Here is a 25350-nt window from a genome sequence, read left to right as displayed (position 1 = left end):
AAATGCAAAGTGATTTTGTTGCACGATAATGCTCGACCACAAAAACGTTGCAAAAACAGTTAAAGACACGTTAGAAGCATTTCAGTGGGAAATCTTACCACATGCCGCATATTCATCAGACTGTGCTCGTTCTGATTTATTATTTATTTTGATCAACGCAGCACGGCCTTGCTGACCAGCACTTCAAAATATATGATAAAATAAAATCGCTCGATGAATGGATTGCTTCGAAGGACGAACACTTTTTATTGTGGAATCCACTTATTTCCAGAAAAGTGGAAAAAAGTTGTGGCTATAGCGATAAAGAATATTTTGAATAAAATATAATTTAATATCTCCTTAAAATAAACTTTTTTTGGTAAAAAATCCCTCAAATGTTTTTTTAGTAAAAAATCCCTCAAAACTAATCGAAATATCTAATATATCAAAAAAGAATAATATTTACAGGAATAACATTTTACAATAAAATACCTAAATCGTATAACAAATCAACCTAACAAAGACTCCTTACAAATCAAAAGAAATTGGAAACAATAAAGCGTAAAACTTCTTTATTCTACCAAACGTGCTTACATATTTCGGCTCACTTTTGAGCTTTCCTCAGAGACAACACAAACTAACATATATTTTCCTTTTTCTTTTCACTTTTTTTTAGATTTAATTCTGGCATTTAAATTCTCCATATGGGGAAGCTCACCATGACAGAATAACTTTTAGTCACAGTTTATATATATTTGGTAGAATAAAGAAGTTTTACGCTTTATAAGTGTATTATTTACGCAACGTCTTCTGCGTCTGACTCCTAGTATCCTTATTCTTTCCAATTTCTTTTAATAAAATATCTAATTTACGCTTTCTATTTTTGGCAAATTTATTTAACTGTTTTTTTTTTTATTAATCTCTATGTCTCTATAATGTATATGTATACATATGTGTATAACAACGCAAGCCTCAAAAGACTTTCTTCACTCGATCTCTTAATCCTTCATGGTCACCAGGAGATCCCAAAAAGGCTTCATATTTCTAAGGTCTTTTTTTAAAACTTAAACTGCCACTTATCCGAAGTTTGAAATAGCCTTTTTGCACCTCCAACCGCTTGTTATTCCTTAGATGTCTGCCTTTGCGATTTTTTAAATATGTTAAAATTAAAAACTTTAAAAAGCCACTGCATTTCCATATTCTATAATGTTTAAAATATGTTCAGTAATTTTTTGATTTTAAAGAACAAAAATCGTAAAAATACGGCAATCAATTAAAACGTTGAGGTCATTTTGCCCCCTATATGACCAACATAAAATTCTCAGGAGGTGTAACCACGAAGTGTTAACCAGATTTTCAAATACCAAAGGGTTGAAAAACTTTGTTCAGCCAAAGCGATACATATCGACAGACAGTAATATTTTAAGTAGTCTCTTGCAATTAGTGACTTTCGCACTCTGAGAGAAATGATTTTGTTATAGGAATAAATCAAGAAAAAGCAAATGTCATATTTGTTAAAAAAACGATCGATTTGTTACGATTGTAAATTAATTCGTCAATGTAACAAATAATCAATAGTATCTCTAGCAAATAAGAGACTCATATATACATATAAAAGTCGTAGACGGTTGCAGGGTCTCAAATTGTAAGAAATTGACTAATTCTAGTCAAGTATTCTCCCTATATTTGACTGTGCTTGATCGGTTGTTTCCTACGACTTAAGACTCCACGATCATCTACGAATTCTATGTAAACGAACTAAAGTCTATCCAAAAGATAGGTTAGATTCTATATAGTTTGTTTCTGTTACTAATAATTAGTTGGTATAACAGACTAGCAGCAATCACAACAACATAATTTGTTGTCACATATTTACTGATCACCGGTTAAAGGTACTGGTGGCTTGCTAAATTAACAAAATCCTTTCTCTCAGTGCATAACGCTGCATTAACGCATTTATCTACAATAGAGCAGTAAGCCTTAAGCCGTAAGAACCTCGGAGTTTTTTAAATTAAAAATATTTTTGAAATATATATATCAAAATTGTAATTAAGCATTTTAGAAATATTAAAAATATATGTAACATTTTACTACAAAATATTTGTAAAAAAGGTGACTCCAAGGAGGAGGCATGGCCCCCATATTCCCCCCTCGTGGATCCGTCAGTAATCACGCAGATCAGATAAAAGGTGTGTTTGAAGCACCGACTAACGCGAGCAACTGACTTCACTGTGTGCATATCGTATCATCTTTGTCACTGGTGACTCAAATAGCCGGAAAATCCCAATAGAAAATCAATACTATTTATATAATGCATGAACGTAATTTTCTAAACGTCATACAGGTAATAGCTTATGAAGAAAAAGTGATTAGAAATTTATGAAATTCTTTTATAATTCAGTTAGTTTTAAATAATTAAAATTTTAATTTATTTTTAAAATTTAGTTAAACAAACATACACACACACGTTGCAATATGACCATACAAATAGGATATTCAAATATTTCGTCGTTTTTATCAGTTTTTATCCTGTCAATTGTAACAAGTTCACTCTCTAACAGTTTACCCTCTAATAGTTTACTTTTTAGGCCTACCTTATTTCAAAATTCTTGAATTATCTCAAATATGCTAGCATTCTTTTGGATTTTCTATTGGGAACTTCCTGTCATTTAAGTCAGTGGCGGCAAGATAATACGATATACATACACACGAGTGAAGTTAGTCGATCGCGTTAATCTTTAGTCGGTCTCTCAAACGTATCCTTTATCTGATCTGTGTGGTCCACCGACTAGCATATAGGGTACTGGGGACCGTGTTGTCAAAATCTATCCCGAGCGAATCTTCGATCCCTGATCCCCTGTGGTGCGCTTGTGCATTGTTGTTTCGCTTGGGTCTGTCTCGAGAGGTCTTAGGTCTACCCACAGAAAGAACAAGCGATTGGTCCGCTATAACTTATTAATATATCTCTTCCTCCTTTCATTTCCTCTGGCTACATGGGCAAATCTTATAACGCTAGTCAGATCTGTCACCCCCGTGGGAACGGTTGTGAACATCGATAGCGAGCGACGAACGGAATAAACGCGATTCGAACGTAAGACCCGAGCATCCGGAACAAGACTATTGCGAACAGATGCGATTCTATTTTCCAAGAAAGGTACTTAACTTTTCATAAGAAAAGAAGAAATTGTGCAAGAAAAATGAGAACGCTTATGCGAGAATATTCGCACATAAAGTAGCGTGCCTGTACGATACTAATGATATCGGCACTGATGAGGCAAAAAAAGTTGAAGTTGCATGAAGTTGACATATATTGCATGTTTTTCTAAATGCGACGCTTATGGCAGCGTATGTATAAATTACATCTTGCTGATATGGTTGCTTGATTATCCACGCGTTAACTCGAAATGACGCGAGACTACAGATTTTCTGTCGTGATCGCGATTCACTAGGATTCAATTGCTCACGAAGGCAAGATCGCGGGTTGTAATAGATTCCACGAACGGATACGGATGACAGAGGTATCGAGATTGTTTGCGAAAATGCGTGCTTCTCGCACGCACACGTATCGGCTTGTTTCGGTTAAGACATCGTCCGGTAGCTAGACAGGTTGACAGGGACTGAACCAATTACACGGAATATTATCCCGCCGACGATTTGTACTCCCCTGCAATCACCGTGATTAGTGTTGCGCCGACGCTCGTGTACACGCATCTCGTAACTAAGGCTAATTTGTAAACTCTCGCGCGCAACTCTTACACGCACACATTGATCGGGCGGCGGATGGCTTATATAATTAGATAGGATCGTTCGGTCGGATGCGCGAAAGATCTGGTTGTCGCGGAACGAGAGTGGCCGATACGAAGCATAACTATGTGCCTTGGAAATTATTCGTGAGTGTAAAGTTGGATAAGAAAAGGTTTCATCATTTATCTGATTTGATTTCTAATCTTAATGCTTATTACTGAACAATAAACTGCGTTATATATACATGTTTTAAGAATCACAACGAATATTTGTATTCGTGCACGGAGAAAATTTTATATTTAAAATTACTATAATATGGTAGTAGCTGCAGTCTTCATGTAAATTATAAGTTTAAATGCTATACTTTTTTTTTTTAAACGATAATACAATGTAATTTTTGCACTTTTTTATAATAAATTTTATAATATTTTCATGTTAGAATATGGCTTAACAAAATAATTACTTTATTTATGTGATAAAAATTAGTATTACCATAGTAAAAGTTAAGTCGGAATTATGTTGTGAGAGTCCATACGAAAATTCAAGACATAGTAAAGTGTAATTTAAAATTATATTAAAACTTAATATAAAATTTTCTCCGTGTGACAAATTTGAAGAATATTTGCTTGGTGATTCATTTCATTCGGATTGTTGATTTAATTGATCAAAACAGGTATTACTATACATACATATATAGCATATATTATTAACTTTTATAAGATGGGAAAGCGTCATTATATTGGCGCTAAAACAATATCATATTTTGAAGCAAGAAATACAATGAAATATTGAATTATAACAAATTTTACTCAAGGAAAAGCTGTAAGATTTAAAAAATTAACTTTCATCTTCTAAAAAGTCATGTATAAACTGAGAACAAATTTTATTAAATTTTAATAAAAATTTATTTGAATAGTATTATCTAAATATTTATATAGGTACTTACAATAAATGAGTATTTATTTACTAAAAAAATTATAGTTAAATCAAATTAATTGTTCTTGTACCAAATAAATGTATCTTTATATTTAGTAAATATTTAGTTAGTAATATTTAAACAAGTGATATATTAAAATTTAGTACACTTTGTTCACAATGTATATGAAGGGATACATATATATTTATATGTAAAAGAAATCGACTTTGATACAACTAATGATTAGACGATCTTGATTATATTTGGCGGAATTTATGAAATATAATATAATTATCTTTTATAATTTTAACATAAAACATTTTAAAACGATATAAGTATACAGAAATCGCGTACCTATAACTAGACATTCTAAATTACGATAGATCTTTCAATTGCATGTCGACTTTCTGTCAAGTGATTTAAAATAGTACGTATGTCATTTGATTTATCGGTGCTCGACGTTTGTCGAATTCCACACGTAGCAAATATCGAATATCGTAAAATTAGTCTCGCAAAAATCGTATCCGTAATAATCCCACAACTGCACTATCTTTTAGTTCGCGAGACGTTCCACGACAGGCAAGCGGGCAGGTAGGTAGGTTCCTACCTGGAAACAGGTAACTACGTATTGTCACCTCTAACGAGGCCGCAGCAAAAACTGAGCTATTCGCAGGTGGGAATGCTGCCAGGTTATGAAAGTATCAATTACCTTCTACATTCAGTTCCCTAATGAGGGGAAAAGAACCACAGATTACGAGGGTCCACGAGAGTCGCTCCATAGTCAGGGTTCTTAGATCTGTTTCGATTTTTTCCAAAATTCCGTTTGCAGTCATCGAGGAGCGTGATAAAATGTATTATGATTGTTTAACTTGTGTATTTCGTAATTTATCCGCGATATCTAATCTTATATTATGCTGTTATTTTCCTTTTATGGTATATATCTTGTGTAGACATGTAATAAAAAAAGATCTTTATAATGGAACTTGTGCGGAAGGTCCGGGTATGATTTTAATATAAGATTGTAGATAATATAAAAATGTTTATATAACTTTATCTCAATCGATCTACGTAGGTACAGCATGAACTCTCGAGTTTGAAAACCATAGAAGGCAGGATTCGATGTCGTATCCAGTGACGTCATTCACTTTTCTGGTGTCCCATTGTTCACAGACAAGCGTATATCGCTAGACGAAGAAGAAGGCGAGCAAGAGTCATTGCAGTTCGAACAGCAGACCGGTAGGTTCCTGCGGAGGAAGGCGGTAGGTTGGAACACGATTCCTGCGTTGGTCGCAAACCAATCATTCAGTAATATTATTGGTTAATAGAAGCTGTTAACAGAAAACATGATATACTTTTTGGCCTGTAAATTTAACATACGAACATTATTAATTTATTTCCACTTTTAAATGGTCTAAGGATATTTTAGTACTTTTGCAGTGTTAGGCGAGATAAAAGAGCTAACTCTTCTATCGAATATTCTTTCATTGAACTCCTATTAGTATTTAAAGGTCATTGGAAAGTTCTGGGTTTCGGCACGCGTCTCTGATCCAGAATCGACAGAGACCATGACCATGGTAGTGATGATGTCATCGTCATCGGGGACTTTCTCTTCCGCGAACTTTCGTACGCGGGCGGTATCTCTCCATGAGCATGGAGGTGTAAAGGCTCGAGAGCCTTTCCATTCATGAATTCAGCCTGTCTTCGGAGGTGGGAATAGTTCAATAGTGTGTAGGAGATAAGAGAGAGCATCACGTGAGTATGCGAGATTGCGCAGATCGGGGATATGCAGATTTTAACTACGTACAATGTAGTACAATGTACTTTATGATAAGGCTAATTCTAATATTTTCCTGTTAATATCTCTGCTATGTGACAATTGTGATTGGGACAATTAAATGCGGGATCGTTTTATGAGATCGATATACGATTTATTGATATGTCAATTGATACGCCAAAGAAGTGAGTCACTTATTGGACTTTACGATGCTTAGTAGATAAGAGCTAGTGCAATTGGCAAATAACGAATGAGTCAATGTTAATCGTAGACATTTACAATCTAGTCATCAGCAGCCGAATTAATTCTACAGTAATATACATATACCGTGCTAGTTTTTGTTTATTTTATGAGTGGCACCAGTTCATTGCAATGAAAGTTCACCAAGATTCACTGAGCCTTTTGTAGGACTACAGATTGGAAGGTGTCGACTCTTCCTCTTGTAGACGAACCCTCGAAAATATTTACGTATCTAATCGTAAGTGAAAAACCGGTCGGAGTGCAGACCATGGAACGAGCAATAACGTGTCGAGGTATATGGAACACGTGGGTCCTCTTGAGTGCAACTTAAAGTAAGAAATAATTCTCAGTGTTCTTGGTGACTGCACAAATACGTCCGATACATCTTTCATTCGCGACATATGGAAGTAGATGGTAGAGTTTTATGGTGACAGAACGCTATCGGTGCGAGCACGGTGGTCGCTGGTTTCGAGTGTTTTAAGCTGCTTCATTTTTTTCGATTATATCGAGTGCCACCCGGTATCAGCCATCATCCAACATTCTCGATACCTAATGGCTCATATTAATCGACCGGTGCAGCGATTATCTGCGTCACCGGTCGAAAGTTAACCAAGATACCGATTACGTGACTGAATTAGGTCGCCTGCGGCTGCAATTAATAACGAGATGACACGTCCATTAGCCAAGAGCCGATGCCGGTCTGTCTGAATGTCCTGCTGACAAACTTCCACCCCGTATGCATATGTCTTCATAAATATTCCACGGTTGCGTATTACGAGGGCAGGGTGAAATATATATCTTGAAATACTTGCTACTTCGCGTGATCTATTTCATTAACAGATAATCTTTGAAAGACGTACCGTATCTTGTATTAAGAATGTTCGAAAATATTTTAATAACTATACGAGTTTTGATAAATCTATACATATATATATATATATATATATATATGTAAAAGATTTATGTATGATATCTAAAATCTTTGATTATGAATATAATGCTGAAATATTGCCGTTCTATAGAAATGCTGATAACCAAATTATTTCTCATTTTATCAGTGATACAATCGTAGCGTTATTCCAAATAGAGAAAGATTATTATAATACTTTTACAATCTCAGTATTGTATGAAAATAAAGATTCTTAAGAAATTTTATCATTTTGTAGGAGATATAATCGTATTTTTAATTAAGAGAGAAAGAACTTCGTCCTATGTAACATCAATTAGCTTACGTTAATTAATCTAAGTTATCTAATCTAATCTAAGTTATGTAATCTTATATTACATACACTCTAAATTTCTTGCAGTAAAATCTTACTTCAAGAGAGTGAAAATGCAACCACTCTTGAAAAAAAGTGAAAATATTTCACTTCTTGAAAAAAAAAATGATCTTCACTCTTTTTAGAGTGAAATCTTACTTTTTGGAATGAGATTTCATTTTTTTGAAATGAAAATTCACTCTAAAAAGAGTGAAGATCGTCACTCTTTTTTCAAGAAGTGAAATATTTTCACTTTTTTTCAAGGATGTTGCATTTTCATTTTCTTGGAGTGAGATTTCACTGTAGGAAATTTAGAGTGTAACTTATATAATATTTCGTAATAATAGAACAGCATAATAGTGCAGGAAAAGTTTATCTCCGTCAGAGAACGTCTTTCTTCTGTCTGCTAGAACGCGAGTAATTTCACTATTTCACACTTTCTTGTAGTACGCGAGACGAGCCTGTGCTAAAAATAGAAGAAAATTAACGCCGCCTCTGCAGGCTGCAAGCATCCCTTATTGTATACTCCAAGTCGCTTGCACGAGCGGCTCGTCACGTCTCGCCGAAGCATTCTTACGTCATCGTCAATACAACGTCACGATGACGTTGCGACGGCGCTGTATGACAGCGTCTAAATATTTTCCTACGATCGAATCAGACCTTCCAAGAAGAGATTCATGCGCACCCATTTCGTATCACTATAATTGGAAGAAGATCAACCGGAAGCAGTATGATACAATTGTGTACGTACGTCTGTTATTTCTGACTTTTCGCATAAGACGCAAATTATCGTCTATCCGACAATCTAGGAAATCCCCGTGTACATATCGAAGAAATCTGTTAGCACTGTTCTAACTGTTTATACAAGGTAGTCTATTTGAATTCTTCCAGTAGAATATCACAAAATCCTTAAGTTTAAAAAAATATTTCAAAAATATTTCAGACAAAAGTTCAGACTAAAGAATATATTAGATACAACTAAAACGGTTAAACAGTTTTTTCCATGTTACTCTGTGTAATTAGAGAAATTATATAAGAAAAAATGTGTATAATTCCTTTAAAAAAATTTTAAGTAATTTTGTCCTGATCTTTTAAAGACATCTTTTCAAAGTCAACCAAAAAAAGATCACCATCTTTTTTCCCCTTGTAAGCAATAATTTTTGTCTGAAACATTTTTGTCTTAAACTTAAAGATTTTGAGATATTCTACTAGATGGATTAAAATGGATCATCCTATATAATTTTTCCAAACTTGTACTTTACGTCATCTGACTTCGAATACCAATGTGCATTAACAATTTGATTTGTTAATATCATATGATAATTATAATTACAGTTACTTTCTATAAGAGCTGACAGTAAGTCTATTGGACCTACTTAATCGTAAATCTATTTATAAAAAAGTAAGTCTATTGGACCTACTTAATCGTAAATCTATTTATAAAAAATGTCAAATAATTTAATTTTCTTTATGTTGTATATCTACAAATTTAGATTATTTTTATTAAGATATACTTTTCTTATTTTATATGAGCTATATGTATTATTTCGGTTTCTTGAAATTAATTACTATCTTTATTAATTAATATAAATTGGTCTTATATACAAATCCAACGTTATTAACTGTTACAGATTAATTTTTACATCAACTCCGGAGATTAATTTTAAAATCTAACATACTTTATTTCTAATTGAGAAAAATTTTTCCTGAAATTAACGTAAATTCGTGTAAGAAAAAGATCATTTGTTTGCGATTATTTACTATACAATTCTTCGTGCGTAAATGATCGCGTTGCAATGTAAAATTCATGAATCACAGTTATACATTCACGTAATGTTTTCGTCTAAGCGGATTTCGTGATAAGATGCGGACGAGGATAAATTATTTTATCGATGATGGTATACGTTCAAACACGATGGCGAACGTAAAATCCGCGATCAAGGCTGTAATGGTCACATTTAAATGTATATAAGTCACTTGTAAGCCGGTACAGTATCGTCGCTGTGACTGCATAAGAAATCTCAATAACAATGTCTTCGTGAGGCACACGCTCTTAGAACCTTTTACGAGATCGATAAAGCGATGAGAACACAACGCGTGCGCGCGCGTTCACGCTGCGGAACGAATTAATTCTAGTCGCGTCGGCACCCACAAACTGGTTACGATACACCAGCGATCTTGGCAGTACACTTGACAGTAGCCGCGATCCTTCACGATCTTCACAATTGATCGAAGCTTCCGTGAGACCCCTTTTCAATACAACGAGTCGATTCTCCGCGAGGTAGAATACGAGTCATGGGTGCAGGGGCGCATTCAAGTGTAAATAATGGCTCTTACAACCGGATATAGATATATATATATACAGCATACATTTAGCTATTAAAGTTCCAGTTGTTTCTTGCAATAAAAGTTAAATCAATATAATCTTTTCGTATTTTTCCGCAGATATAAATAATAGATTTTGTAGAGTGAAATGTGATAAAGCGTAAAATATAATGCATACATCAGATAAGAAAAAAATTTTTTAATATCATGCTGAATAATAACTATAATAAATGTAACAACATAAAAAAAAATTATGCCTAATATATTTGATAATGCTTTGTGACTCAAACGAATTAGATTAAAAATTCTATTATTAAATCAGATTGATATTATCTGCAAGTTAATGATATTCCATAGATCCCTTACGGAAATTTAATACTGGAAGTACTGATTAATTAATTATTAAGCATTGAACAATAGTTCTTTTCATACTAAAAATAAGTAATTAATTAGTATCTTTTAGTATTAAATTAAATTTTTGTGAAAGATTTTCACAGTAACTTGTACGATTTTCGAATGTGGGAATTTCAGTCGCATCTGCGTTTTATTTTAACGAATTTTACAGGCACCGCGTATTAATATCGACGTGACCAGGTCAGCAGCAAATGCATTACGATAATTGTGAAATAACGAATTTATAATTTGCGCAAATGATACATGATGGTTGCGGCCCTGTAAATTATATAGCATGGCAAAACAATTTCTGTCTGTCATTTTCCTGCGCTCACCGCTCCGTGTGGTGGACCCTGGTTTTTTGCACTAATCGTCGAAATTATCCTCGTGAGAAAATCGCGAAAAACGCTTTGCTCTCGCCCTCCCTTTGCCGGTCAGGTCTCTTTCTTTTGATCGACTCCTTTTCATCCTTACTTCAGTGCCGCCGTTATGAGAGCGAATACGCATAATGATACGTCATTTTGCGGGGATTCCTGCTCGTCTTGTTACTCATCGTTTATTGGTACAAATATTACAGACACCGGATACAAAAGCGACAGTAATGACTTTGGCCAAGAATGTTGATGACACGAAGATAACGTTTGTTTTCACAAGATGCTGGCCCCTCCCTGATCTTATCTTCGCAATCTGTTCTTTTGTCTCTATTTTAATTGCACGATCGTTGCACGTTGCTTACCGCATTACTTCGACGATCGGGTCTCGGTGACTTACAACGAAACGACCGAGTTCGTTTTAGGCTTTAAATAAGAGTATATAAGATGGCACCAAACATCAAAGTTTGATAACCTCGTTACTTTTATTTTCGGGGCAGCCGGATCTTTATACCGCTGCACGTTTTTTCATTTTCTCCGCGGGTGTGGGCCGGCTGTAATTATATAGGGCCCGCCGGCCAACGAGAGCCAACTCCCACTTAAACATTGCGAGAGAGAGAGTATTAAATATTAATACGTATTTAAATAAACCTGCAATGAAACGAAGACGTTCTTCCAGCAGTGAATCTAATCCCTGGTTGCCGAGGCATTGCCGCATCTTGAGGTCTGCTCGCAGAGTTCGTAAAACGGATATACGTATATGCGATATTTGCACTTTTCTTGTCACAGGTATTGCGCCGTTGCTCGTAGAAACAACATTAGGTTTACGTCTTGTCAGGAGAGAGTTTTACATTTTTATTACACAGGACGGGATTTTGTGGCAAGCATGTTAAATAACGACGATAAAAGACGCGTGCATATTCTCTGAAACTTTCAAGGTAGGCGGATATATACCAGACATAATAACGAACAAATGAACTGGAGATACGCGTATTGTGAAAAGAAAATGACGCATATTCACTTGCGACATATTCTTTTCAAATTCGAAAGTACACGTTTTACGTTTTACGTGAAAAAAAATTGACTAGTCATCCTTCGACAGGACGATTGCACGCGATGTTGGGCACGAAAATTGCGTTCTCCATTGACGTTCTAGGAAAGACCGATGGTCTTATGGAATGACGTGCATTTGTGAACAATAAGCGAAATAATTACATTATGCAATGAATTCGAGATTTTATCTAAGGATTTCCCCTATTCTCGCTGTTGAGCATTAAAAATAGACAACATTATTTAATTTTCAGTTCTGTGACGTCAAAGATGTCTTATTAAATCTCATTAAACCGTAATACCCTATAATATATATTTTCTACTATATTTTATATGAAACTTCAGTAATTATATTCACTTAATTCGTACAGTCATTCTTCAATGCAATTGTTGGGATTTCATATTGACTGAAAAAACGCTACAGTACGTATTTAAATTGTAAGGTAAATAGAAAAATATTATATATAATACATTGTTGATACTTGATTAATGAAAAAATGATTTTGTTGTTTTGTTGTTAAAGACTGATCGAATGATAGTTATAATTACCAATGCCGTCTCAAGATTTATCTCCAGACGCGTTTCAAGTCGCGGTTAAATCCATATGATGTCAGCACTTAGATCCCTATCCTCATCACGCATTTAACGCTGAATGAGGCTGTCTGATTCTGAATCTATCGAATACGAAGATAATAATTAATATAAACAGAACGTGAGCGATCGAACAGCCATATTTAACGCTGAATGCATGGCGCGAATGTAGACCTTAGTATTTAGTTAGATGAGTATGCGATTAATTAATAACGTAGGATTTCTCCTGGTCAATGGCCGTACATTGCGACTCCTTCATGAGGAAGAAACAGAAACGTAAAATCAGCTGGCGGATAATCGGAGAAAGCTGATCGGGAAATTTACTGTGATAATAATTGGCACACTGGTGCTTTCTTCTACAACTGCACACTCGCGGGCATGACGAGCAACAAAAATATATGTAATAACAGCAATTGATAGTAAATGACACGTTGCCCGATTCGACCCGGGACTATTGATTTTCTATCTAGATACAATCGGTATTCTTGGTAGAATGTATCTATCGGATTATCGACGTCCGACATGTTTGTTAATCGTGTTCCAGACTGAACGACTAACGCCAAATACTATTATTACTTTGTAGATACGAAGCAATAATGCGTAATGATTGTCAATGTACACAAATCACTTTCTCATTTACGGAATAAAAATTTTTCTTGAAATATCTACCAAAAAAAATAAAAACGTCAAAATATATAATTCGATAACTGTAAATGTAAATCAAATTTTCCGGGGCAAAGAAAAAAAGAGATAATATTTCGCACTTGTTAATCAAATACACGTAATTCAAGTACAAACATAAATACTTTATTATAGAGAGAAAGTTACGATACATTGCATATATTTTAATATAAATAGATATATAAAATTATACATACAAAACAGTTTCTCTTTTATATAATGTTTATTTAAGTGACTACATTATATTCCAGTAAATAAACTGGTCACTTTCTATCTGTCGTTTGACAGTAAATTTCACAGCAGAAGAGGAAGCAGGAATGTAGTTACAACTCCCATAGCATCTGGCGAACATAGTCAACATATTTATGAGCGGCTACCACGATATTCGAGTGTCCTCTTTCGTCGAAGATGACGGCCGTAGGAGGTGACGTTGATACGCGGATCTTGTGGTATACATCTGCACGTAAATGTTTCCAACCAAGCTTGATAGGGCTAACAAAAGCGAAAATCTGGAACCACCTACAATCCCGGTAACCTCCTTGCCCATTGCGAGAAGAGACTCCGTAGAGGAGAACATATCGTGAAACACAAACTCGCTGCGTGTCGCTGAAAGTATGCGCCTGGTGAAGCAAGGTAGTAGCGTTGATACAGAGATATGTAAATTAAGGCCGGCGCAGCGGAGTATATAACAGAATGGAAGGAGAAGAGGATGCGAAAGCTACGCGCGCGAATCGCTAAGGTGCCTTCCTGGCGCTCGCATGGACTAAAGGATGAGCTCGGATAAGCGTGCACTTTATTACCAGGACGCGCCCACACGACCTTATTAACCTGCTAACCGTGACGTCACGTCATTAAAATATTTCCTCCCTTGCTAGGCGATTCCCTTCCATGTTCTACGGTCTCCAGCAGCGATGATAACGTATTAATTTAGTGCCCTGGAAATACACATTCGTGCATTTATCTTTTGTAACTCTGTAAAGAGAGTGTAAAGCAACATACATATATCTGATACTTTAAACAATGAATTCATGGTTTTAGATTCATCCCATTAATTCCATTGTTGTCGTGTTGGGAAACTTGATATTAATCTTTAAAAGGTAAGGCCATTTTTTAAATTTTACAACTTTTTCTTGAGTAAGATTTGTTATAATTTATTTTTTTATTGTATTTTATGCCTCAATACGTGACACTATTTCAGAGCCACTATATAGTGGCTTTCTTGTCCTATAAAGGTTAAAAGATTGAGTAATTTAAATAAGAACTATACAAAATTAAACAAATTACGAAAACGTATAATTAACTAATAGTTTCGAACATAATATAGGTATGTATGCATAGATTTGTAACACTAAACAGGAGTAGTTGGTAGAAAAACACATTCACCATAGAGCGGATAAAAGGTGTATGATTGAAAAAATCATTCTATCATTTGTCATGTCGTTACGTGAGACTTTGGAACGGTGTGAGTGTCGATCAATTAAACCGGCATCAAAACGTCAGGCCCAATGGCGGTATGCACAAAAAAGAGCACGCGTGCCAAGCCGGTACTCGCTGTCGCCGGCGTGAAATATCGTAGCGGCCGATTTTTACGCGTCGGTAGAGCGTTTTTTGCTCCCGGCAGCGGCGACCTCGGGAGAACGGCAACGGCGAATCTCATTCTTATAACGAGGCAACCTCGACGATCGCCGATTGCCGCCGGAGGAATAGGTGTAACGTTCCTACCTCTCGAGTGTCGTAGCGGGAGTTTACGGGCGGACAGTTATTTGTGCGCGGCCCCCGAGGCGAGAGACGGTCTGCAGACGGAACGGAAGACTGAAGAGAGAGAGAGAGAGAGGATAGAGGAGGGTAACTGCAGCACGTGTGCACACCCCCTTACGGTACAGTACATGCTATCTCCCCCTGTCCGCATTCTAGAGATTCTGCAAAGAGTAAACACAGGCGTGCGCATGCAAGCGCCATTGTACTCCTCGCCGCCGGCCGATTTCTCCTCTTCCTTCGTCTTCTTCGCGATGTTCCCCTGCTTCCTTCATCCCCCTGCAACATCAGCGAGTATCTCTTGCTTTCTTCCCCATCGTCGCCATTCTCTTCTACGTTCGCTGCTCTTCGCCATTTCTTTTTCTTCGCGTCGCCCTTACTCGTCGCGATTACACGCGAAGGCAAACACGACGCTGATTTATCTGTCGGTCTCAGCAGGGACGCACGTAATTTACTGCGACTTAATTGCATTTAATTCAAGCGGCGCAACTGTAAATCACAGAGCGTCGCGCATTGCGCGGGTCAGGCACGCCTGTTGTCGATACGATGTAATTATACGTTCATCTGCGAGTCCGCGATGAGCATGCGAATAGCGATAGCGATGCCACACCGTGCTCGTTAACGGATGACGTATGATTTTTCCTACCAATATCAATGTCACGCTCAATCGGCGTCTTCAAAGCGATTAAAGTCTTAGAAGATTACGCGGGTGTAAATTCTATAGATAATAAACACTCATTTTTAGTATGGAAGTAGTGTGTAGATAGTACCATATTTTTAAAATATTATCAATAAATATGTCAGTTGTGAATCAATAGACAAATTCTTTTGATAGTTTCGCACATTTTCTATGCATTTCATATGCTTTACATTATGAATATTTAAATCTCTACAGAATTTGGATATTATCAACAAATAAATATATAATTAAGATAAGATAAGTCATCAATTATTATAGTCATGCATTACAGTGAAGTTAAAAAAATTGGAATATAAAATGTAGGAATTTCATTTTTTAATGTAGATAATGAGTTAAACAAAATTAGATCTTGATTTTAATTTTGAGTTACACGGTTTATAAAAAGTAGAGTCCGACCAAAACTTTTGCCGAAACTGAACCGAAACACTCGGCTACGTGTCAATTTCAATCGAAACCGAAACCAAAATTAAAAAATAGCAATCCTACAAAGTCCATATGTAAACATGCCCGCATATATCAAATACTTTTTCTTCATAAATATCATAATTTATTGAAACAATAATTAAATTTCGGCCGAAATCGAAAACCGAAATTTCGGTTGTGTGTCAATTTTGGCCAAAGAATATAAGTACTTCTTCATAAACATCATAATTTAATTATTGAAAACAATAATAACACATATTAAAATTAATATTTATGAAGAAGAGCTATATGGTTTTAATCGCGAAATTGATACGTAATGAGTGTTCGTTTTCAGTTTCGGTAAAAGGTTGGACTCTCTAATAAAAAGATAAAAGTATCCTATATCAAATAATTTTAGAAACAAATAAATTTTAACTTTTAAAATATAAATCTCTTTATAGAAGATTAAAAGAATTTTTTTAAATGTATGACTGTATAGTCTTCTTTCATATAAATCTCCCTTTTGTCCATCCTGCATTAACGATGCTCGTTCGCGACAAGATAGCGATACAGTCTCGGGATTCGTACGCAATGAAGATTCGCGCGGTGAGGAACGATGTAGCTCAGCGCGCTTATTAAATTTGCATATTGCAATTTATAGCACGACGCACGGGCATCCACCTCCGATCACGATAGTATTGTCCCACCTCCATGAAAAGAACACGCATCGTCGTGACACTCGGCGCGAGCCACGACGAAAGTTTATCGTCGGGAACAACGCGCCGAGCACTGGTCCCAGGGCGAGTTCGCGAATTTTGAACGTCTTATCGGTTGCTCGTGTCGGCGAATCGAGGCAAACGCGCGACAATAATTTCAAGACAGTCTCCTCGTAAATCTAGTCAGCGAACTGGTACCGCACCTCCATTATGCGCCAATTTCTCTTATGGGCAAAAAGCGTTGGGATTGGCAACCAATAAGCGATCTTACGGGCGTTACCAAGCTCGAGCGTTACACTCACGTGTCCTGACACGCGCGGACAGCCACGCATGTGCATTTTCATTCGTACGACTACGCACACACGTATGACTGCCCGCCGATCTCGATCCGAGCGCAAACGTCGCCTATGCCCGCGAGGGATTCTTGAAGTAATTCCGTATCACCGCCGAACGTGGCACGGTGTGTCGCTTTAGATGGCGAGGCTGACGGCGTGCCGGAACCAGGGTGACTTTCAATACGTTTTAACGAGCCTCAACAATTTTTTTTTTTTGAGAAATCTAAAATCAGATTACGTTTCTAGGAAAGATATATGTGCACACTTGTAACTGTAATGACGTTATTTTTGCATAATAATTTCGTGGTGTTAAACGTGCGCAACGAGCATTACACGCTGTATCTCCATACCACTAACATATTTTTAACCCTTACCGTACTAATATGGGTAACTAGTGACCGAGCGATTCCTGTTCGTGCAAGTTTCTTTGAGTGTCTTTCGGTAATTATAAATTATATACTACATTTTATTATTTTCCAAAATAAAGAGTCAATATTTAGTCTAGAAAGTTGAAAGTATGTTGGTAAATTTTTAGAAATTTTTTGAATTATTTTGAAGAGGTGAAAAAAACGAAGACATTCTAATGACCCTTGATGGTATATATGGAGGCATCAAATTGTAGATGGTACGGTAAGAGTTAATTGTCTTGAATTAACTTCTTTATGAATTTTTCGTATATGCGTGTATTCCTGAATAATCTTAGAAAACTGACGGTGAAAATTAGCATATTAACTGATATCTGTACGAAAAGTTTCTTATGACTGTGCAACTGCCGTGCTGCATAATATTAATTATACTCGTACCATATAATTGATTTTTGATAGTCTCAGAATGTAGTAAGACAGCACTCACGTACATGATTAGCTGAATACTGTCGCGTAAGGATGAAATGTTTAGTCGTTAGTATTTACATACGATCAATTAGCATCTTAAATAGATACGAAGAATGCTTTTAACATCCTTAACCGCGGGAGAGAACGTAGGATTTTTTAAATATAGAGGTAAATATATTCGTTATATGAGCTTATAGGGAATTATTGATATGGTAACGAGTGCGCGGAGTCGCAAAATATCATTAGCGCGTGCAATGGCGTAGAACGGAAAGAGGCAGCGGATAATTCGTTGGACGCCGAAGGGGACGTAGGCGGCCTCCGGTACCATTTGTTTTGCTCGAATACTGCGCGCGCGATAGGACGCGTACTATTCATCTTATCCTTTTCCTTCTCGTCGTTTATTCCTTAAGAAGACTGAACGAGATAGCTGCCGGCATGTGGCAATACCTCGGTAAGATACAGTATCACAAAGAGCAGAAAGTTAATCGCTGACGAATTAAAGGTACGAGTTATTTTTCTTTGTATGCACGGGATGAACACCGTTCGAAAAGTCTTTAGTATCCACGATTGGCTTACTCATCCGCTTCACGATGGAAAGTCGATGTATCGCAATGTTATCAGCAGTGAAATGCAATAAGATGATAAATTCGACTGATATGATGGCCGAGGTGACGTTAATTCCGTGTGATTATCTCAGTGTTTACTTTAGTGCGACATGACGCGCAAATTTATATCCATTTACTACCTAATAATTTTGTTAATACATGCACATGTTTATCTTCCATGTGATATGGTTACGACAAAGGAGTTGTTCTCCGGCATAACAAAGAAAATCCTTCAACAAACTTAGATAATACAGACGAGATGACTTTATCTTATTTTTACACCTGTTCGACAACAACCGGATGTCGGATAGACTACAGTAAAGAGACTAAAAATAGAAATAAGGAAGTCTGCCGAATTTTGTATGGATTCGGAATTTATTTAGGTGTCGAATTTTTGTACATGTATTAAATTGTGTGCAATAATTTCCGTATACAACATACTGAATATTTTGAACCATTGTTCTTGATAAATATGTATATAATTTGAAAGACAATTGTGAAAGACAATTGTTTAGTCTCAGCAAATTAGACTTGCCATTTGATATATTTTTTATTGCATTTACTTAATAATATTAAATTAAAATTAAATATCAAATTAAAATTTATAAAATTAAGAGAATAAGAGAATTTTTTGAGCGTACGCATATGAAAGTATAAATGAACAGTTTTGTATCACTTCATGTTTAATACTAAGTACTCTTATGCATTAATAAGGTGAACTGATAGCATTCGTAAATCAGAGATAAATTAGGTCATCGAGCGGCACCTTTCGCGGCAGCAGATTATTTTCACCGATCATGCGGTGGCCTCGATTGAACCTTAGACCTTGGACCAGATGTTACCCTCCAGGATCTTGTGATTGATCCCTCCGACGGATACGACCTTGTTCGTAGGTGCTTCATAAGGTGTAAGGCGGCTTGAGCTAAAAGGGTCGATGACGAGAGAGTTCGGAAATGTACGTCCCACGTGGGTGAGTTAGTGCAAAGCCATCCTTCCTCGGCGAGTGCAGTCCTCACTCCGGTCTCGGTATCCAAAGTTGGAGGACTCGGTGCGATTCGATAGGCGTCGCTGGCTGGTGAGGGGTCAGGAGAGGTAAAAAGAAACGATGGTGAAGAGGTAAGGAAGAGGAAGGGTTAGGCTGGGACAGGACGAAAGCTCAGGTGTTCCGTTTCTCGTGCCCGACTTATCTGCGCGACGGTTTGGCGAACTCGTTGTCGGTGAACTGGCGGCTTACAGTACTCGTCCTCATCTTGCCCCACTACTGCATCTCACGTCCGTCTGCACGCCCACGTCTCAGGAGGAGTCCTTAAGGTCTTTCTCACAGTCGTACGTTGAACCATTCGCTGCGTCATACGTGTTTCTGAGATTGTATAAAGCGTGGAAGTATCTCAATTGTAGAAATTCCTGCATTGTTACAAAAACTCTTGCAAGTGTACAAAGTATTATAGATGGATATGGCTGATCTTCGAAATATTTATCTTTTTTATTTTATCTTATTTATTAAATTAAATACATTGGAACACAACTTAAATATGCGTAGATATAAAAACGAGTAGGTTTATCAATTCTGAATGATTTTGTAATATTTATTGTAAACAATTATCGTTGAAATATTGTGAGATTTAAGCTTTTAATAACGCATTACGATTGTTAATCGCACGGGGCTTTGTTATAATCCGCTATACGATCTCGAGAATATAAGTCTCCATAATAAGGAGTATAAAATAAGTAATTACAAAAACTGCTGATTGTGAGTAGAATAAATGAAAATAAATAGCAGACATGCCTTCGACCAGTTCTTGCAAAATCAATGCGCCAGGTAAAATCCCGATGGGATTTATTAAGTTTCAGTCCTCAATACTGGCACACGGTGCTTTCTCATTGATATGGGCAACCATATTTCTGCTTTGACAAACGATTCTAGTGGACGTACTAATTACTCCCCACCATCAATAACATCTTTCACGTTGTGTTCTATACCGGATATACCTGAGAACCGATTTCCTTGTTGGATCGAGCCTCTCCTTTGTCCGCGACTGTCGCTCGTTAATTTCTTAGCGCGCGCACTCTGCCGCGAGCCTTCCCGGGTGTGTAATGCAATAAAATATATCTCTTGATGTCGATCGGGCCTTAGCCTCCAACAAATTGTACATACGCCAACGTCGTCAACACAAACGCGATATGTAAGTACGCGTTCGTGGAGTATGGATTCATCGCGTAGAGCGTACAGTTCAATGCGGCCACGGGACGTCTTTGAGAAAGGCATGGGCGATTACAACGATGACTGCTCTACATCATCCAACTAATGCTGTATCCTCGCGTGATACGGCATAGTCCTGAACTAATACCGCAGGGGAACACGCATCGATAATATACACGTCTTGGTGAAGCTGACTGCCTTCGTATGCATAACTTATTGCCGCACGCTCGTGCTAGTGACAGATCTACTGAGGCAAACACCGTTCGAATATATCGTATATGAACAAGGTATGAAATATTAGTGAATAGGTGCTTAATGCTAACAAGGCGGCAAGCGAGATTGTGCCGCTCCATATACGTTGAAACTTCATAAAATAAATGCGTCATTTCAACGCGTCATGACTGGCGATCTGATAGAACGAAAGCGAAAGCGCCGTTGCGTTAATTTGTTCTGCATTGAATAGTCATTTGGATTACTATCTCTCTCAACTTTCCTTACGCTCGGCTCTCGTGTCATTTTCCCTAGTACTATATGTCAAGATGCGACGTAACCTTTAAATTATAATTTGTAAAAAATAAAATACATCTTTTTGAGTTTTTACGCATCCATTTTCTTAAGAAAAAGGAAACGTTTTTGAATCAATTAATTTGTAATTACTTTTTTATTATTAATTAAATCTTTGCTTATGTTTCTTTATTCTAATAATTTGAATCTTAAATACAATTATGTTGATAAAAAATTACTTTCTTATTTGTAACGCGCCCATTTTTTATTAACTCTTTTCCAAAGTTCTCAATAAATATTAACAAAAATATACGTCTTTCGTAATAATATCTTCCGAAAAGCGAGAGAGGAATTTGATCTCGCGTGGCATAACGTCGTATCCTTCTACGAATATTTCTTTTGGGACACTGTCAAACACGGGTCTTTGCGACCGCCCCTTTGTATGTACGCGCGATCATTACGCGTCGAAATGGTTGGTAGGTGCTTATCCTTGCAAATTGTAATACACACAAAAGTTTCGAGGCGGGTCTCTCGGGCGTAACCCGAAACCGTGCGCATCGAGAACGCTTAGAAGGCGTCCGTGAGTCGTCCGCATTTACGAGTTGTATGAATATAAGATGGTCGAGGTAGTTTGTTGGATGCATGCGACGAGGTATAATTTTTGTCCTGCACGCAAGGGGACTTTTGAAGGAATGAAAGGCGCGAGAGGTTCTGATGAGAGACGAGGCTTGTATATCCCGTGTCGCATATCTTGTGATCGATTCTGGACCACGTTTATCAACTCGTACGTGACTTATATAAACTCATACGAACGCATATAGCAACAATTTGTTTAGAGGGATTATAGATAAATTTGTACGAACTAAGAATATTATATTCTCTCTGTTTAAAAACTAAGAATATTTATATTTATACTTTTATTAATGCTTTTTACAATTCTAATTTATTGAATTACTTCATGAGTCGATGAGTTCATATATTCTCAGTTGACGCTCCCATAGCTATTTTGCGACTTTACTGACGTCGATAACGTCCACTTAAGGCAGTCGAGTCGTATATCATACCAACGTCCAAATAACATCTCGCTCAACTTTATGTTCGATTTTAATTTACGTTTATTATTTTGCGCGTATTTTCTGCTGACCAATTCATATCCACTACGTATGTTTAAACGCTAGCTTTTGGTTTTACGATCAATCGCGAGTTTATGTTGCCATTACAGCGATCATATTACGCGTACACGCGTCTCAATGCGCTACACAACCTGGTGAATCACAGTGTCCTATTAGCCCACGTTGCTGTCGCTGGAAAAGGTTTTGTCGCTTCTTCAAAAGATCTTCTGCATTGAGAAGATCTTCGCAATCGTGATTGGCGGGTCAATTTTAGCGCACCGGGAACATTATTAAGATGTCGATCGTTGATGCGAGTATTCCTCCTACAGGGTTAGGACGCAGGTTGTCTGCAATTTACATTGCTGTCCATTATGGTGTTCACTAGAGTGACAGAAGTAACACAGTTTCCCTGTGGTGCAAGGCTGAAGGCGGACGTAGATGTATCGCCGGCCGATGAAGATCGCCAACGTGCCGGGCGGTACCCCGCATTAGGGTGCATTGAAAGTTGTGTGAAAGGAACATCAATGAATTGATACAAAAGCCGACAAATAAATAAAATTTTCACACTGAGAAAAATGTCCGTTCAAAAAGTAACAAACAGATATTTTCGATTAATTTTGATCGGATTTATAGGACTATCCGATCAAATTTTAGGACTATCCGATCAAATTTATCGGATTTATAGGATTATCCGATAAATTTGATTGGATAGTCTTATAAATCCGATCAAAATCAATCGGAAATATCTGTTTGTTACTTTTTGAACGGATAAAGCCTGGAAATTTTTCTCAGTGCACTTTTGCATGGATATTTCTAGCAATAATATATAATTTAATATAACAATTGCAGTTTAATATAACTACACTATATTCCGGATAATTTGGAATATACTCTCTAAGTTCTTTGAAATGGAATCTCTAAAGAGTGAAAATTGAGCCAGTTCTAAAAAAGGAGTGGAGGACTTAATCTTCAACCTTTAAGAGTGAGATTTTACTCTTTAGAGTAAGATTCACTCTGACAGTTTTAGAGAGTAAAGTAATTTTATATATTACTTAATTAAAATACCGAAGAGTATCGCTAACGAGAGAAATATTACCGATGTTCCACAGTATCCGTTTATGAATGGGAAGAATTATAAAATGACGAAGAGGAAACTGTGAGAGGAGCAGCAAAAGGAAAAACGGAAGAGAGCGATCCGACCTCCGCGAAAGTTACAACGCCGCGAAGGTACGTGATATCATGTCGAGGGAAATTATAATACCCTCGTTTTTGCTGCGGATACTTTCTACGGCCGACGACGCGTCCGACTGAAGTACAGAAATCGCAGTTATATACGCCAATGTGATCCAGTAACAGAAACGTGAAAGTCCACCGCAATCGCGGCAGCGACTCTCTTAATTGCCGCTTTTCCCGAATAATGAGCGGCTGGTGCGTAACGCGTATCGCAGTAAGCGAGATAATTATTTGTCGTTATTAAGATGATGTGTGCTCGGGGTTGAGTGCGCTCTTGGCCGACGGACTGGCCCATATCCTCGGCGCCCACACGCTGGTCCCCGCTCTGGCATTGTCGTCGCCGAGTTTTACGTCGGGCCATTAACACTTCCCCGACAAATGAAGGCCCCTTCTCTTCCTGTTCGTGACGCGCACGCCATGCACCGGCACGAATGCAGTGAGCTGCGCTCGCTGCATCGCGAGAGGCAACCATAATGCGACGCCCCCGGAACGAGTAATTACGAGGACTCGCGTTCGCGGACACCTCGCCGCATGGCGAATTATGTCGCAGCAGCGTGGATACGTTACGCTCAAAATTCGCCGCGGTAATGAGCGACGCGGGCACGCGATAACTGCATCTTATGCGTATCTTATGACCCGATTTTATGGCTCGAGGGCCGTGCCCAAAGAGTGACGCTGCCCGTAGGTGGCGGTCTCGCACTATTGTATGCTTAAATGATGTTTAAAATTCCAGGGGGTTCGCTATACGCCAAAGTCATTTGTTGCTTGGAACGGTTCATGTAATAATATGCATATACTGGTAGCTTAGTAGTTATGGAATTATAAGTCTTCAGACATAAGCATATTTTCACACAGCTTAACTTTTTGTAAAGAAAATTATGTACTTAATTTTTAGAAAGAAATAATACATCTAGTTTAACACATAGAAATTTTATTTAAAATACCTACGATATCATATATTTTTTAAATATTTGTAATTTTTAATTTATTTCATCTTAGAAAGATAACATCTTGCGATCAAGATATCTTGCATTGCATCTGCAGATATGTAAAATATATTTCAATAACAAGATTATAGTTAGGCGGATTGTTCGATAACGATAGAATTTATTATTCTGTGAATATTTAATAGTGCTATTATAAGCAACGCAACTGATGACATTATCGTGGATAATAATTAATATCGCGGATATTAATTTGTAAATGAAGTCTAATCTCTAAAAAATATGGATGTAAATTTAATGAGTGTATTAAATTCATAATGTTATTGATGTAAACACATGAATTTTAAATCCATACCCACATTTTTTAGAGTGTAACAAAAGATCTTAGATTACGAAGAGGATCTACGCGGTAATAATCTGTTTACAAAATTAATTACTGCAATAACTTTTTTGCTATCCATCGCGACTTATAAAGGAAACTGAAATCATGTTCTCCAATTATGAACTACATTGAATTCATTAATCCATTACTTGAATTATTGCCCTTTCGTGTTCATTTGTAACGATAACACATTTATATGTACATTTAAATGTTTTTTATAACGTGCACATTGCATTTTCCACAATTATGATTTTCTGCGCGTTAATTTACAAGCGAAAGGAAAGGTTGTTCCATCTTTAGATAAAC

At 36.9% G+C, this 25350-nt stretch overlaps 1 long non-coding RNA gene across 1 annotated transcript; it reads left to right on the top strand.

Moving 5' to 3' along the window:
* Window positions 1–7387: 7387 nt before the first annotated feature.
* Window positions 7388–16266, top strand: LOC108768680 (uncharacterized). The gene is made up of 3 exons (XR_001940501.1): window positions 7388–7397; window positions 15179–15181; window positions 16164–16266. It is a non-coding gene; the product is annotated as an uncharacterized LOC108768680 (long non-coding RNA).
* Window positions 16267–25350: the final 9084 nt, after the last annotated feature.

Source organism: Trachymyrmex cornetzi, unplaced genomic scaffold, assembly GCF_001594075.2.
Source record: "Trachymyrmex cornetzi isolate Tcor2-1 unplaced genomic scaffold, Tcor1.1 scaffold82, whole genome shotgun sequence".
Lineage (NCBI taxonomy): Eukaryota > Metazoa > Arthropoda > Insecta > Hymenoptera > Formicidae > Trachymyrmex > Trachymyrmex cornetzi.
The sequence above is the reverse complement of the archived record's forward strand: the minus strand, read 5'-3'. Positions and strand labels throughout refer to the sequence as shown.